The sequence below is a fragment of the Corapipo altera genome, unplaced genomic scaffold, assembly GCF_003945725.1.
Source record: "Corapipo altera isolate COAL_440 unplaced genomic scaffold, ASM394572v1 61352, whole genome shotgun sequence".
In the NCBI taxonomy this organism is placed as follows: domain Eukaryota; kingdom Metazoa; phylum Chordata; class Aves; order Passeriformes; family Pipridae; genus Corapipo; species Corapipo altera.
The window spans coordinates 1-13,079 of NW_020885509.1; the positions used below are offsets into that span (position 1 = coordinate 1).

At 61.3% G+C, this 13,079-nt stretch overlaps 1 pseudogene; it reads right to left on the reverse strand.

Annotated features, from left to right (window-relative positions):
• Positions 1-2,642: 2,642 nt before the first annotated feature.
• Positions 2,643-8,738, reverse strand: LOC113940568 (annotated as a pseudogene).
• Between the last annotated feature and the right edge of the window lie 4,341 nt (positions 8,739-13,079).

Below are 13,079 nucleotides of genomic sequence, written 5' to 3' on the forward strand. Positions count from 1 at the left end.
CTGCTGTGGGAGCCCAAAGAGGGGAGCAGGGCTGTGGGAGGGGGCTGTGGAGGCCCAAAGAGGTTGTAGGGCTGTGAGAGGGGCTTTAGGGGCCAAAAGGGGGTACAGGGCAATAGGGGAGGCTGTGGCTTAAGGGGGTGTCAGGTCATGAGAGGGGCTAAGAGGACACAAAGGGGACAGCACTGTCTCCTAGGGGAGGCTGTGGGTGCCCAAAGAGGGTTCACAGGGTTCTAAGGGGTCACTGGCCAGAGTTGGCACAGTGAGGGAATCGGAGCAGGCCTTGCCCAGCCTGGGGCTCCCTCCCCACCCCTGCACCCACCAGCTGAACCAACACCCCCTGAGTGCATGAGGACACAGAAAATGGGATCTGAAGCCATGTCCTCCAGCAGCTCCATGCCCCCACCCCAGCTCCCACCACTGGACACCCTCCTCGCTGGCTACAGCTGCTCTGGTAAGTCCTGGCACTCACCTCTGATCCTTGCAGGAGCTCCTGCCCCATCTGCTCCTGGGCTGGGTGGGCTCAGCAGAGCCTTGGATCTACTTTGGAAGCCCCTCAAACAGCTGTGGGGGATGGGGGAACACAACAATGCCCCAAAACCACACAGCCTGAACTTGTGCTGTGCCTGCACCAGTGCTGAGAGTGGCTGCGTGTCCTGGGGACACGGGGGGTGTGACATGCCAAGGTGCCCCTGCACAGCTCCAGACTGGCAGCTGATGTGACCCCAGGATGCCGCATAGATCTGCTGGATGCCTTGGCCCCAGTGCCAGGGCTGCCCCCTCGGCACTGAGCTGGGAATTGTGCTCCCCAGGGGCTCTGTCCATGTGCTTCCCATTCCTGGTGCAAACCTGCTGGTGGATTTCAATCCCAGCAGGGCTCTCTCTGGGCAGACAGAGGCTCTGGCTGTCGCTCCAGCCTGAACCTGGTGCTGTTTGCAGGGAGCAGTCCAGGTGTCTGGATCCTTTTCCAGCAGCTCCCAGCTGCTCACTGGGGGGTGCTAGATTCCTGCCTGCCACAAATCCCTGAGCTGTGCTGGAAACCTGCCCTTCCCACTGCTGGCTCTACCTCCCAACAAACAAACCACATACTGGTGTGGATACAGGAGCAGTTCCCAGCTGTGTGACAGCTCCAGTCCGTGCAGGGTTGGTTCCTGGGAGGGCTGGGAGTGTTATAGCATGATGGGGGAGGCATGTTTGGTTCTACTGGGAGATTTTTAGGGATTAAGAGGGGAAGGCAGGGAGCAGTGCTGCCAGGTTGGTGGCTGTGTCCCTCCTGGCCTGAACCAGCCCTGGGCTCAGCACCCTGGCTGGTGGCTCCCTGGGGGTTCTGCAAGGTCGTGTCTGGGGGCTGAGTCAGGGCTGGGGATGTGTATCAAGGGTTAATTATGCTGATACATTTGGTCTGTGTTTGCCCCCGCCACCTGTGAAAGTTTTGCTCCTTCCCTGCCAAGTTATGGGAAAACAAGCACTGATAAACAGGAAAGTTGTCCTTGAAGAGAGCTTCTTGTATAAACTGTTTTAATTGGTGTTCTGTGATTGGCTAATCGTCCTCCCAGGTCACTTGAAGGAGAGATTGAGGAGGAGGAGGATGAAGTAGTGCCCCCAGACTCAATTAAGAAAGACCTCCAAAGCATACTGCACATGTTAGGGGATTTCTGAAGTTCTCACGCATGCGCAGAAGAGATGCACTGACATAACTGGGAGGTGGGACTGAGGGCCTCTGGTTGGGCGGTGCTGGCCTCTCCTGGGAGGTTGTGGTCACTCAGTTAATTGTATAAAAGCAGACAGTGCTTTCTTGGAGGGAGCTAGCTTTACCTCAAGGACAACATTGCCTTTGGCGGGGACGCCTGCCAGTTTGGGAACTTACTGACTCTCTAAGGATGCAGCTTCTGCTATGGGTAATTATAGGCATGCTAGGTTGGTAAGACAACTTTATGGGCAACAGCTGGGTAACTGGAGAGGTCATGCTGGGGGCTTATTTCTCTCCTCCTTCCTCCCTTTTGGGTTTGTTCGTTTTGTTGGACGCCTCTTGGTAATAAATATTGGTTTTTGTTAAGCTTTTAACGGTGTCATGGTTTCAAGATTCGATATATTTCGAACCCTCCCTAATACAGGCTGCTTCCATGTGTGGGCCCTTTTGGGGTCATGCCGGCGCTCTGGGTAGGTGTGTTGCCCTTCAGGGACCCAAACAGCCGTACCCCACTCCTCTCACCAAGTGTGGGAGGTGCTGATTGTTTCCTGTAGCTCTGTCCCTTCCTGCCACATCCCTTCCCTGGCTTTGCTCCTGGTGTCATCACTGAGTGTTTGGCTCATCCTCATGAGTGCAGACTGTGTCCCTGTAGCCACCCCGGGCTCCCTGGGGGGGCCCTGGAGCCTGGAGCAGGCTGAGGAGCTGCCCTGCCCCGGCCTGGGAGAGGGGTCCGTGCTGCCTCTGTGGCCTTTAAGCTTTGCCTCAAACATCGACTCCCAACTCTGTGCTGAGTTGGGCAAGTTCGAAACAGCCCCAGAACCAGAGACATTTAATCACCAGGTTAATTTGAAAAATAGTTTTCCTTTGAAAAGTTGAAAGCAAAGAAAAAACAGAACACCGGAGATTTCCAACAGGAGGATGATCCGAGGCATCCAAGTGCCCTGCAGGGGAGATGCTACAACCCGGCCGGTTTCCTGAGCGCCCACCAGCAGCAGCAACCCAGGTGGGCGAGGAAGAAGATGCCGGTGATGACAGTGAGCTGATGCCCACGGCCCTCATGATGAAGATGGACTCAGGGCCGCGCCGGTGCTGAGCTGGGAAGGTGATGCTGAGCCAGAATCCTGCCATCATCTCGCCGTCCCTCCAGCAGAAGTTGGTGCCCCTGTCGCTCCTGTGCACCCGCAGGATGTGCGGGTGGTTCCCGTGGTCGATGAAGACCCTCATGCCCTTCCCAACACCCACGAGGTACTGGGAGCGGTAGAGCCAGACCGAGTCCTTGTTCCAGCCCACGGTGTGCTCTGGGTGAGCCCCCGGGCACGTGATCACCAGGTCAGTTTGGGATGGGGACACGGGCATCTCCCCAAACTTGTAGATGATGTTGGAGATGGACTGGACTCCCTACTCGGGCACCTCCTTGGGTGGGCACAGTGCCAAGCAGCTCTGGACAGCCACCTCGGGGCTGCGGAGGCGCAGGAGGCGCGGGAAGTGCCCTTCCTTGGAGCTGCACAGGTAGTGCCCAGAATCCCTCACCTGGGCCCGGAACATGATGAGTCTGAACATGCGGATGCTGAAGCGCTTCAGCAGGTCGCTGCCTGTGAGGACGTGGCTGGAGTACAGCACCACGGTGCTGTTGAAGTCCGTCAGCACCGTGGTCTCGCAGCCGTGTAGGTTCTTCTGGAAGTACCAAACGACTGAAGAGACCTCCTCGGGCTTGCACCTGCAGGGCAGCTTGAAGGTCATGTCTGCCAAGTAGGCAACATTCTCAAATGTCAGGAAGGCGGGACACATCCCCTTTCTTCTTGATGGCAAAGGCCTGGAGGACACTGACCAGGCAGAGGAGGATGGTGGCTCCCAGCAGGCTCGGCCCCAGCAGAACTCACCCAGCCCAGCCAGGGATGTGCTGGGAGTGACCCCCTGCCCTGGGACAGCCTGGCCTCTGTGACACCCGCTCTGGAACCTTCCTGCCTTCAGCAGCTCTGGAGAATTGTCACCTGTGTCCCTGAACACGATGGGGCTGTGATGGGAACAATGGAACTGCCGCCATCTTATGGAATCACAGGGTCACAGAATGGCTTGGGTTGGACGGGACCCTAAAGATGATCTCATCCCAAGCCCCCAGAGTAGAGGATGACCATCCCCTCCCTCACCCCCCTGGCCACCCCTCTTTTGATGCACCCCAAGGATGCACTTGGCCTTCAGCGCTGCCAGCGCTCACTGTTGGCTCATGTCCAGCATTTCCTCCACCAAAACCCCCAAAGTCCTCCTCTGCAGGGCTGCTCTCAGCCCTTCTCCCAGTCTGTGCTGATGCCTGGGATTGCCCCAACCCAAGTGCAGCCCCCTCCACTTGGCCATCAAGTTCTTGTGGTCCCACTTCTCAAGCTTTTCCAGGTCACCCTGGATGTCCCTATCCTTCTGTCGTGTCACCTGCCAGCGTGCTGAGGGTGGGCTCTACCCTCTAGTTCCTTTAAAGGAAACCTGGGGCCGAGCTGATGAGGAACCTGGTCTGACTGTGAGAGTGGGGTGTGCGGAGCCAAACAGGGCCCCCTCAGGTCACTGGAGCCACCATGGCAAAGGGGCTTCAGTCCCAGCAGTGTCAGCCTGGGGGGTGGGAGTGGGACTGTCAGAGCAGCTCTATGATGGGAGACACAGAAGTTTCCTGACCTTCCAGTCCTGGGCTATGTCACGTGCTGGAGACAGTGCTCAATGTGCGATGATTCCTGCAAGGCACTTCAATAACCCAAGACTGCCTTGTGCATCTCCCGGGCAACCCCTTAACCCACAGCCTCCCCTACGGCCCTGCACGCCACCCGTGGGCCCCCAAAGGCCCTCTCGGAGGGCTCTGCACTCCTTTACGCCTTCAAAGCCCCTCTCACTGAGCTCTGCCCCCTCTCCGTGCCCTCACGGCCCCTCATACACATATTTTAGGCGCTTACAGGCTCTCACTCTCCCCTACCGCACCCCTCCTCAGCCCCCGCCCTCTCAGATACTGCGACTCCCCTGTTCCCGCCAATTTTAAATGGGCCGCGAAGCCCCGCCCCGCGCACTGATTGGCTCCGTTTCACCTCACGACTCCCCATTGGCCGTGCCCCTCCCGCGCCGCGCGGTGCCTCATGGGAGCTGCAGTCCCGCGGCCGCGCGAGGCACCATGGGAGCTGTAGTCTCACCACCCTCTGCGCCCCCTGCCGGTGGCTCCCGGCACAGTGGTGAGCCAGAGCCCCGGGGGTCTGGGAGGGTCCTGGAGGGTACAGGGACCCCAGGGCTGGGGCTGTGACCCTTCTGCTCGGGGCTGCGACCGACAGCCCGACCCTGCCACCACCTCTACTCCTGCAGCTGGGATCAGTGCCAGGGCACAGCACCTGGACCTGCCAGGGTTTGGGGGACACACACACAACTGGGGACACACACACACGTGGGGGACAAGGACACACACACACACCTGGGGGACAAGGACACACACACACACCTGGGGACACACACATACACCCTTGGAGACACACATACACCCAGAGGACACACACACACAGTCCTGGGACATTCACACACCTGGGGACACACACACACCTGGGGGACATGGACACACACACACCTGGGGGGGACACACACACCTGGCGACACACATACACCCTTGGAGACACACATACACCTAGGGGACACACACACAGAGGCTGGGACACACACACACTTAGGGGACATGGACACACACCTGGGGACACACCCATACCTGGGAGCACACACGCACCTGGGGACACACCCCCCCCACTCACCCACCCCTGGGGAACACCCCCACACATCGGGGGGATACTCGCCCCCACCCCCATGTCCCCAGGGCTCCCATCCTCTGACCCCACCGCTCTGGACACAGCCGCTGACCCCGAGCACCTGCTGTCACCTCTAATTGGGTCACATCCTGCCCATGCCAAGGCAGTGGGGATGGGCATGTGTGCCCGAGCGTCCTGGTGCCTCTGTGTGGTGTGACCGTGTCCCCCCCTCACAGTGGCAATGCTGTGCCCCTTCATGAGGCCACCCTGCCTCTGGGGACAGGGACATGGCGGTGGTGGCACCCCCAGTGTCCTCAGTGGAGGTGGCAGAGGGGCCACAAGCACTTGGAGCCAGGGAGCCCCTCCTGTCTGGGCTTGGATGAGCCAAGTGGGGTCTGGGGAGGAGGGTGGCAGAAGGACCCCGTCCCCGTTGTGGGGGACACCGGGGACACAGACAGCAGACAGAGAGAGGTCACAGCTCTGCTTTACCATGTTGTCGCCCCGGGGGTGGGGGCAGGCCAACAGCTCCCCCCATCCCCCAGTGCAGCCCCCCAACCCGGGGCCGAGTGGGCACTGCACGTCTGTACATCAGGACCACTCTGCCAGACCCCCGGCACTGCCCCAGGGAGGGGGAGAACAGTGGAGACAGGGCACTGGGGGACAAGGGGAGGCTCAGCCAGGGGGGGTTGCAGTAAGGCAGCGTGGGGGGTCCCCCAGCCTTTTTGCCACCCGCCCAAACCCTCTGTAGCCCCAAGCCCTCAAATGGCAGCCATGGAGTGACTTAATGGGAAAAGGGGGGTTTGGGGCACCGTGGGAAGCTGAGAGCACCAGGTGGGGGGCGATCCATAGGCTGGACCATGGCAGGGGGATGCTGTGGGGCTGGGCAGGAGTGAGGGAAGGCTGTGGGAGCTGTGGGGCAGCAGGGAACTGAACCATGGCCCAGGGACGCTGTGGGGATGGGGATTCGGAGGGTGCCATGGGGCTGAACCACGGCACAGGGATGTTGTGGTGCTGGGGGTTCGGGGGGTGCTGGGGGCAATGCCATGGGGCTGGGGGGTCAGAGGGGTGCTGGGGGCGATGCTGTGGGTCCAGGCTCAGTCTGAGAGGATGATGAAGCTGGAGAAGGTGCTGTACTTGTTGTTGTTGCTGCTGTGGGCCCCCGTCCAGCCTGATGAACACCTCGTCCCCTGCGTCAAGGTGCAGGATGACGCTGTTACTTGCGTAGTCGTAGTTCTGGTCGGCGTCCTGCGCGATGGTGCTGGCCAGAACCTGCCCAGGGGACACCACGGGACAGACTCAGGGTACGCCCCAGCCCGTGGGGCCCACGGGACACCCCTGTTCCCAGCTCACCTGCAGTCGGAGGGTTGCACCCTCCTGGATCCCCACTCATGGGTGAACAGGTCCCGCATGGGTGAGGCTGCTCCGGGCATCCCCCAGAGCCTCTCCCTGACCCGGCGGGCACAGATAAGGGACCACGGCTCTGAGTTTGGCTGGGGGACCGTGGCACAGACATGGTGCTGTGGCACTTGGAATTGGATGCAGGACCACAGCTCTGGGTTCTGATGTGGGACCACAGCTCTGACATGGGACCCTAGTCTGTGTTGGGATGCAGGACCAGACATGGGACCATTCCTCCAGGCTCAGACATGGGACCATGGTACACAGACAGGACCCTAACTCAGGATTTGGATGCAGGACCCCAGCTCAGAGACAGGGCCCCAGATCCAGAGTCAGATGTGGGACCACATCTGGGACACAGGACTCCAGCTCCCAATTCAGATGTGGGATCACAGCTCCAAAATGGAACCCAGATCCAGGTTTGGATGAAGGATCACAGCTCAGACACAGGACTCCAGCTTCGGATTTGGATGTAGGACCATGGCTCAGACACGGGGTCCCATCTCTGGATTAGGATACAGGACTGTGCCTGGGATGCAGGATCCCATCTCCCAGCCCAGCCCCAAACCAACCCACTGAATCCCACACATTCCTCAGTGCTTCCCACGAGCTGAACAAGGACCACAAGCGTGTGGCAAGGGCTGAGCTCAAATCCCCCCCAGATCCCCCCCTCACATGGACCCCAACCCGCAGGATGCTCCCCCCACAGAGCTCTCCTGGGAGCCGGGATGTGCTGGGAGGTGTTGGCAGAGCCAGAGGAGCCGTCACCACCTGGAGAAGCAGCTCCATGGTTGGACCTGCTGCTGCTGCAGAATTCTTTCGGTAATCAAAGCTCTGCCAGCACCTTGCGGGGAGATCGCGGTGCTGGGTGACCGTGACAAGGTGGCTGTTGAAATGCAGAAGCGCTGCACTGGGAGAAGGTGCCGCTAATTACAGCCGACCAGAATCGGCTCTTAATTGGCTTGTGCTGGGCAGGCACCGGGGTCTGGGAGCAGTGGGAACGGGAGGGCTGTGCCCACAGAGTCCTGTCCTTTGCCTCCAGGACAGGGGTCCCGGGGTCTGCTGCTCCTCGGGGATGCAGATGCACCCAAGCCCACGGGCAGTGATGGTGTGGTCAGATGCTGTTAACTGACATCAGCAGAACCTACTGATGGTCCAGCTGGGGATCCCGTAGGACTTGCTCTCACCCCGCCCAGCCTTGTGCCACCACCAGAACTGTCACTCTGTTCAAAGCCACCCCGTGTCTTCCCCGCCACCACGAGTGAAATCTCTGTCGGTCCCAGGGAAATCTCTGTCGGTCACAGCACCACAATCTGCAGGGGACGCTGCCTCTGCCAAGGAAAAGGAGAGGGGGAAGAAGCAGGAGAAACAGGAAAAAACAGGTTTGGTGCCAGGTTCTTGCCATGGTCCCCCCCCATGGCAGCCGGAGCCGCCCGGTGCCATCCGTCTTCCCTCGTCAAGGAGCCACCTCCTCACTGTTTGCCTGCCAGCCCTTCCCTAACCAGGGGAGATAAATGGCAGCGCTGGGCCCAGGCTCCCGGCACCGCCCTGGCAACAGGAGGGGGGGCTTCCACCCACCTCCGATGACCTCATCCCCCTTGTCCTGCTCTGCACCTCAGTTTCCCCGTGGCACAGCCATGGGGTGGGAGCCCCGGGGGTGACACAGCCCCAGCCCCGACTGTGCTGTGCCCGCTGCCTCTGACCCCAGTGATGGTGCTGGGGGTGTCCCTGGCCCTGGGGACACTCTGGGGTGGTCCCCAAGGGAGTGGGCTGCACCCAAGGGCTTTCTGAGTGTGACAAGGGGCAGTGGGGTGCTCCCATGTCTAGGCCGAGCCACTCACGGTGACACTTGGGGCCTCGGGCATGTCATGTGTCCCACGTGCCATGGCCACCATGGCCCAGGACCCCGAAGGTGTGGCAGCAGGTGCCCCCCAGACTCCCAAGTGCAGTAGGAGGTGCCCCTCAGGATCCCTGGGCACAGCCCTGGGAGCCCTCCAGGACCCCCAGATATTGTGGTGGGTGCCCTCCCAGCACCCCTGGGCACAGCAGTGGGTGCCCCCCCTCAGACCCTCTGGGCACAGCAGTGGGTGCCCCCCCTCAGACCCCCTTAGCCCAGCACTGGGTGCCCCCCCTCAGACCCCCTGGGCACAGCAGTGGGTGCCCCCCCAGACCCTCTGGGCACAGCAGCGGGTGCCCCTCAGGGCCCTTGGGTGCAGCAGAAGGTGCCCCCTGGCCCCCTAGGTAGGGCAATGCGTGTCCCCAGGACCACCTGGCAGGCCCCTGTGTGCCCTTGGGGACTGTCCCCACTGGGGTCTCCTGGGGCTGTGACCCTCCCTGAGCCATGGATGGCCCTCACCCCACCATGGGGACCCCACAGCCACCTGGTGCCATCCCCCTGTCCATCCATCTGTCTGTCCATCCATCTCCCCCCTCCTGCTGCCCCTCACCTCAGCTACGGGCTAATACAAATAATAAATAATGCTAATTAACCACCACCAGTAGCTCCCCTGGCTTTCATTAACTCCAACCCTGACACAATGGTGATGGGCTGCCCCCAAACCAGCAGCACGAGAGGAAATTTAGGGGGCCCCCCACATTCTGACTCCCTCCAAAGGTGCCAGATCAACGCTTATCCACCAGGCTCCCCCAGCTTGCCCCGGGCTCCTCGGGGGGCTGAGCCCCAGTGGGCTCATGACATGGGGACACGCTGCTGCACCCGCTCCGTGGCCTGCCATCTCCATCAGCCTCGGCGGGGACAGCGGGACGCGATGGCAAGTGACAGGCGCCGCCAGCGCCGGGGGTGAGCGAAGGACGCAGGGAAGGTGGGGGGGACACGGACACACGGGTGGAGAGCAGCCTGGGGGCCACTCCCAGTGCCGCCCACTGTGGCCTCTGGTGACAACACCGAGGTGGCATCAACCCTAATGGCACCTATGAGGCCCATGGGGTCATCGTCCCCCCTTACCCCCAAAAAACAACACTGGGGGTGCATCCCCTGCCACACCTGTGTAATGTCCCCAAACTCCAGGGGACACACGGGGGACAGACACCCCCCCCAAAAGAGGGGGGACCAAGGGGACGCTCGGCAGCCATCAATGGCCCCCGCGTGTCCCCGGGCTCCCGCAGAGGCTTTAATCAGCAAGCACAAATCAATTAGCTGCCTTTAAGGAGGCAATTATTCCTGGGGGCATAACAAGACGAGGGGGTGGTGGCAGTATTTTGGGGTGGGGGTACTGCTGGCATTGTGTCCCTCCCTCAAAGCTGTCACCATCATGTCACCAGCTGCTTTCCTGGTTATTTTCTCCATCGTTATCATTTCCCCCCCCCCCCATCGCCCCACTTCTTGTTATCTTTCTTTTTAACAAGCGCCTAAAAATACGCCGCAGCGAGGTCACGGGCTCTGTGAGTCACCGCTGGTGTGGGGACGGGGTGACCCGGGTGGGCAGGGGGGGTGGGACAGACACACCCCGCTTGCATCAGGGCACTCGTTTCACCTGGAGGGTCAGAGGACATCCCTGGTCTTGGCCACTGCATCCTAACGGTGGGGACACAGCCTCAGGTCACCTCACTGCTGCAGGACATTGTGTGGCACGGCCACCACCCCAGGCCACCTCATCACCCTGGGCAACCCTGTCCCCATGGCATGACCACCACCCCAGGCCACCATGTCCCCAGCCCTGCTGCAGAGCTTCAGCACTACCTCAGAATGGCAGCGCTCTGTGGGTGGAGACAACACCCCAGGCAACACCGGCTGGGGACCCTGAGGTGCTCGCTGTCCCCAACCCTTGCACAGGGAGGGGGTGCAGTGCAACCCCCCGAACCGGCTCCATCCACCTGGGGACAACAGAGCAGCAAAGCTCCAAAGGGCCACGTCTGGGAGCGCAGGAGCAGGGAAAGGGACAAAGCTGGGAGGTGGCAGTGTAGACTCCAGTGACTGTGGTGGCAGCAGTGGCCGCGGTGGCAGCAGTGTCGCCAGTGGTCGTGCTGGCAGCGGTGGCTGTAGTGGCTGTGGTTGTGGCTGCAATGGTGGCAGCACCTGTTGCGGCGGTGGCAGCAGTGGCTGTGGTGGTTGTGGGAGCAGCAGTGGCAGTGGGGGCTGCAGGGACAGAGGCTGCAGTAGTTGTGGGGACAGTGGTGGCTGCAGCAGTGACTGTGGTGACAGTGGCTGCAGCAGTGGCTGTGGTGGTTGTGGGAGCAGCAGTGACAGCGGTGGCTGCAGCAGTGGCTGTGGTGACAGTGGCTGTGGTCACAGGGGCTGCAGCAGTGGCTGTGGCGGCTGCAGCAGTGGCTGTGGTGACAGTGGCTGTGGTGACAGGGGCTGCAGTAGTGGCTGCGGCGGCCCCGCTCACCGCTCGCTGCTCCTCTGCAAAGGTTAAGCAAACAGCAGCTCCCGCACAATCGATGCCCGGCTGTTTGCCTTGGCAGAGTGGAGCGTGGGCGGGCAGCGCTGCCAAGGGGACACCGACAGCAGAGGGGGAACAGTCGGTGCTCCAGGGGCGCAGTTTTGGCCAGGGGGTGACTATACCTGCTGCTCTCTGAGGGGCTCCTGGAGGAGGATTTGGGGAAGGGTGAGGGCAGCCGGGCCTGGGCAGGGGGTTTGTGGGGCTGGGCTGTGCCTCAACTTCCCCTCTCACTCTGCTCACAGGACCATGAGTGACCAGGGGCACAGGGACATTGTGCCCTCCACACCCACCCAGCCCCGCAGCTGGGGGTCAGCCTGGGTAGGCTCAGCCCAGGGGTGGCTGTAATTACCTGGGCTCAGCTGTAATTAGCACTCGGAGCTGGACACAACATACAACCCCGATGTCAGCCTGGAGAGGGAGTAGCCATTCACAAACTGCCCCCAAAACCCTTGTGTGTCCCCAGGGTGGGGTCTGAAGGGGCCATGGGAGGGGGACACACAGGTGTGGACAGGGATGGTGGTGTCAGGTCCTTGGGCAGGACCCCCAGGGCAATGGAAGCCTCTGTCGAGACCATCCCCTGGCCTCAAGAGAGGACACCTGCCACCCCAGCCACCAACCTCCAGGCCTGTGTCACCTCCATCCCTAAGAAATGACACCCCAATCACCTTGTTACGAGGTAGAGGTTATTAAGAAGAGGAATTAAGAAGTTTTCCAGGCTGTGGAAGCCTGGGGAGATGCAGCACCAGCATGGATCAACATGGGAGCAAGGGAAGACCCCACAAACCGGTCCCAAGGTGGTGACCCTGGAGCTGGCCAGTGGGCTGCCTGGCTAGCCACAGGGCTAGCTTTCTGGTTGGTCAGGTTGGTGACTGGCCAGCTGCTTGGCTGGTGGGTTGGCCAACTGGCTGGTGGGCTTAAAGGCCAACTAGGCGGCTGGTTGGTGATCTGGGTGGTTGGTAGCCAAGTGGCTCACTGGCAGTGGGCTGGCTGGTTGGACTGGGTGGTAGATGGCCATGGGGTGGGCTAGCTGGCTGGTGGGTTGGTTGACTCATTGGCCAGCTGATTGCCCATCTGGCTTGTTGGCTAGTTGGCTGGCTGGCCAGTTGACCAACAGGCTGTTTGGCTGGCTGGCCAGTAGAGCACCGTGCTCGTTACCTGTCCAGGTGTCTGTCTGTCTGTCTGTCTGACCAGTTGCCCAGTTGGCTGATGGCCAGGGGCTGGCTAGCAGGCCAGACAGTCGTGTCAGCCCTGGCCCCGGGGACAGCGACGTCCAACGCCAGGCACTGTCCCTCGCCAAACGGAGGAACCCGGCTGCAGGCGGGGGTGGGGCAAGGTGTGGGTGGCACATCCCTCCGTCCCTGTCCCTGTCACGTGACCGCTCATTACGGACATGGCGGGCCAGTCACCCTCCCGCCGCGCGGCAATTAAGGGCTGCCAACACCAGCAGTTAATTAGAGCCGGTGGTGAGCGCTGCCAGGTGACGGCTGAGCAGCTGGCAAGGGGACGGGCTGGGGACGTGTCCCCCCGTGGGCACGAGGGGTGGGAGTAGCGGGGACTTCGACTGATGGCACCAGCTGTGCTGTCCTTGGGGCACCCCACGGCCAGCGTGACGCAGCGGGGGTGCGCAGTGACGGTGGGGGACAGTGACGGGACATGCAGGGGTAGCACTGGGGAGTGTCCTGTGCGGTGACGGTGTGTGACACCCCAGGCCGTGCAGTGATGGTGACAGTGGTGATACCCCATAGGCCACCTGATGACATGGCACTATGTGACAGTCCCTGCACCAGGCACTGACGGTGACTCTGTGTGACAACCCACGGGAGCTGCAGTGAC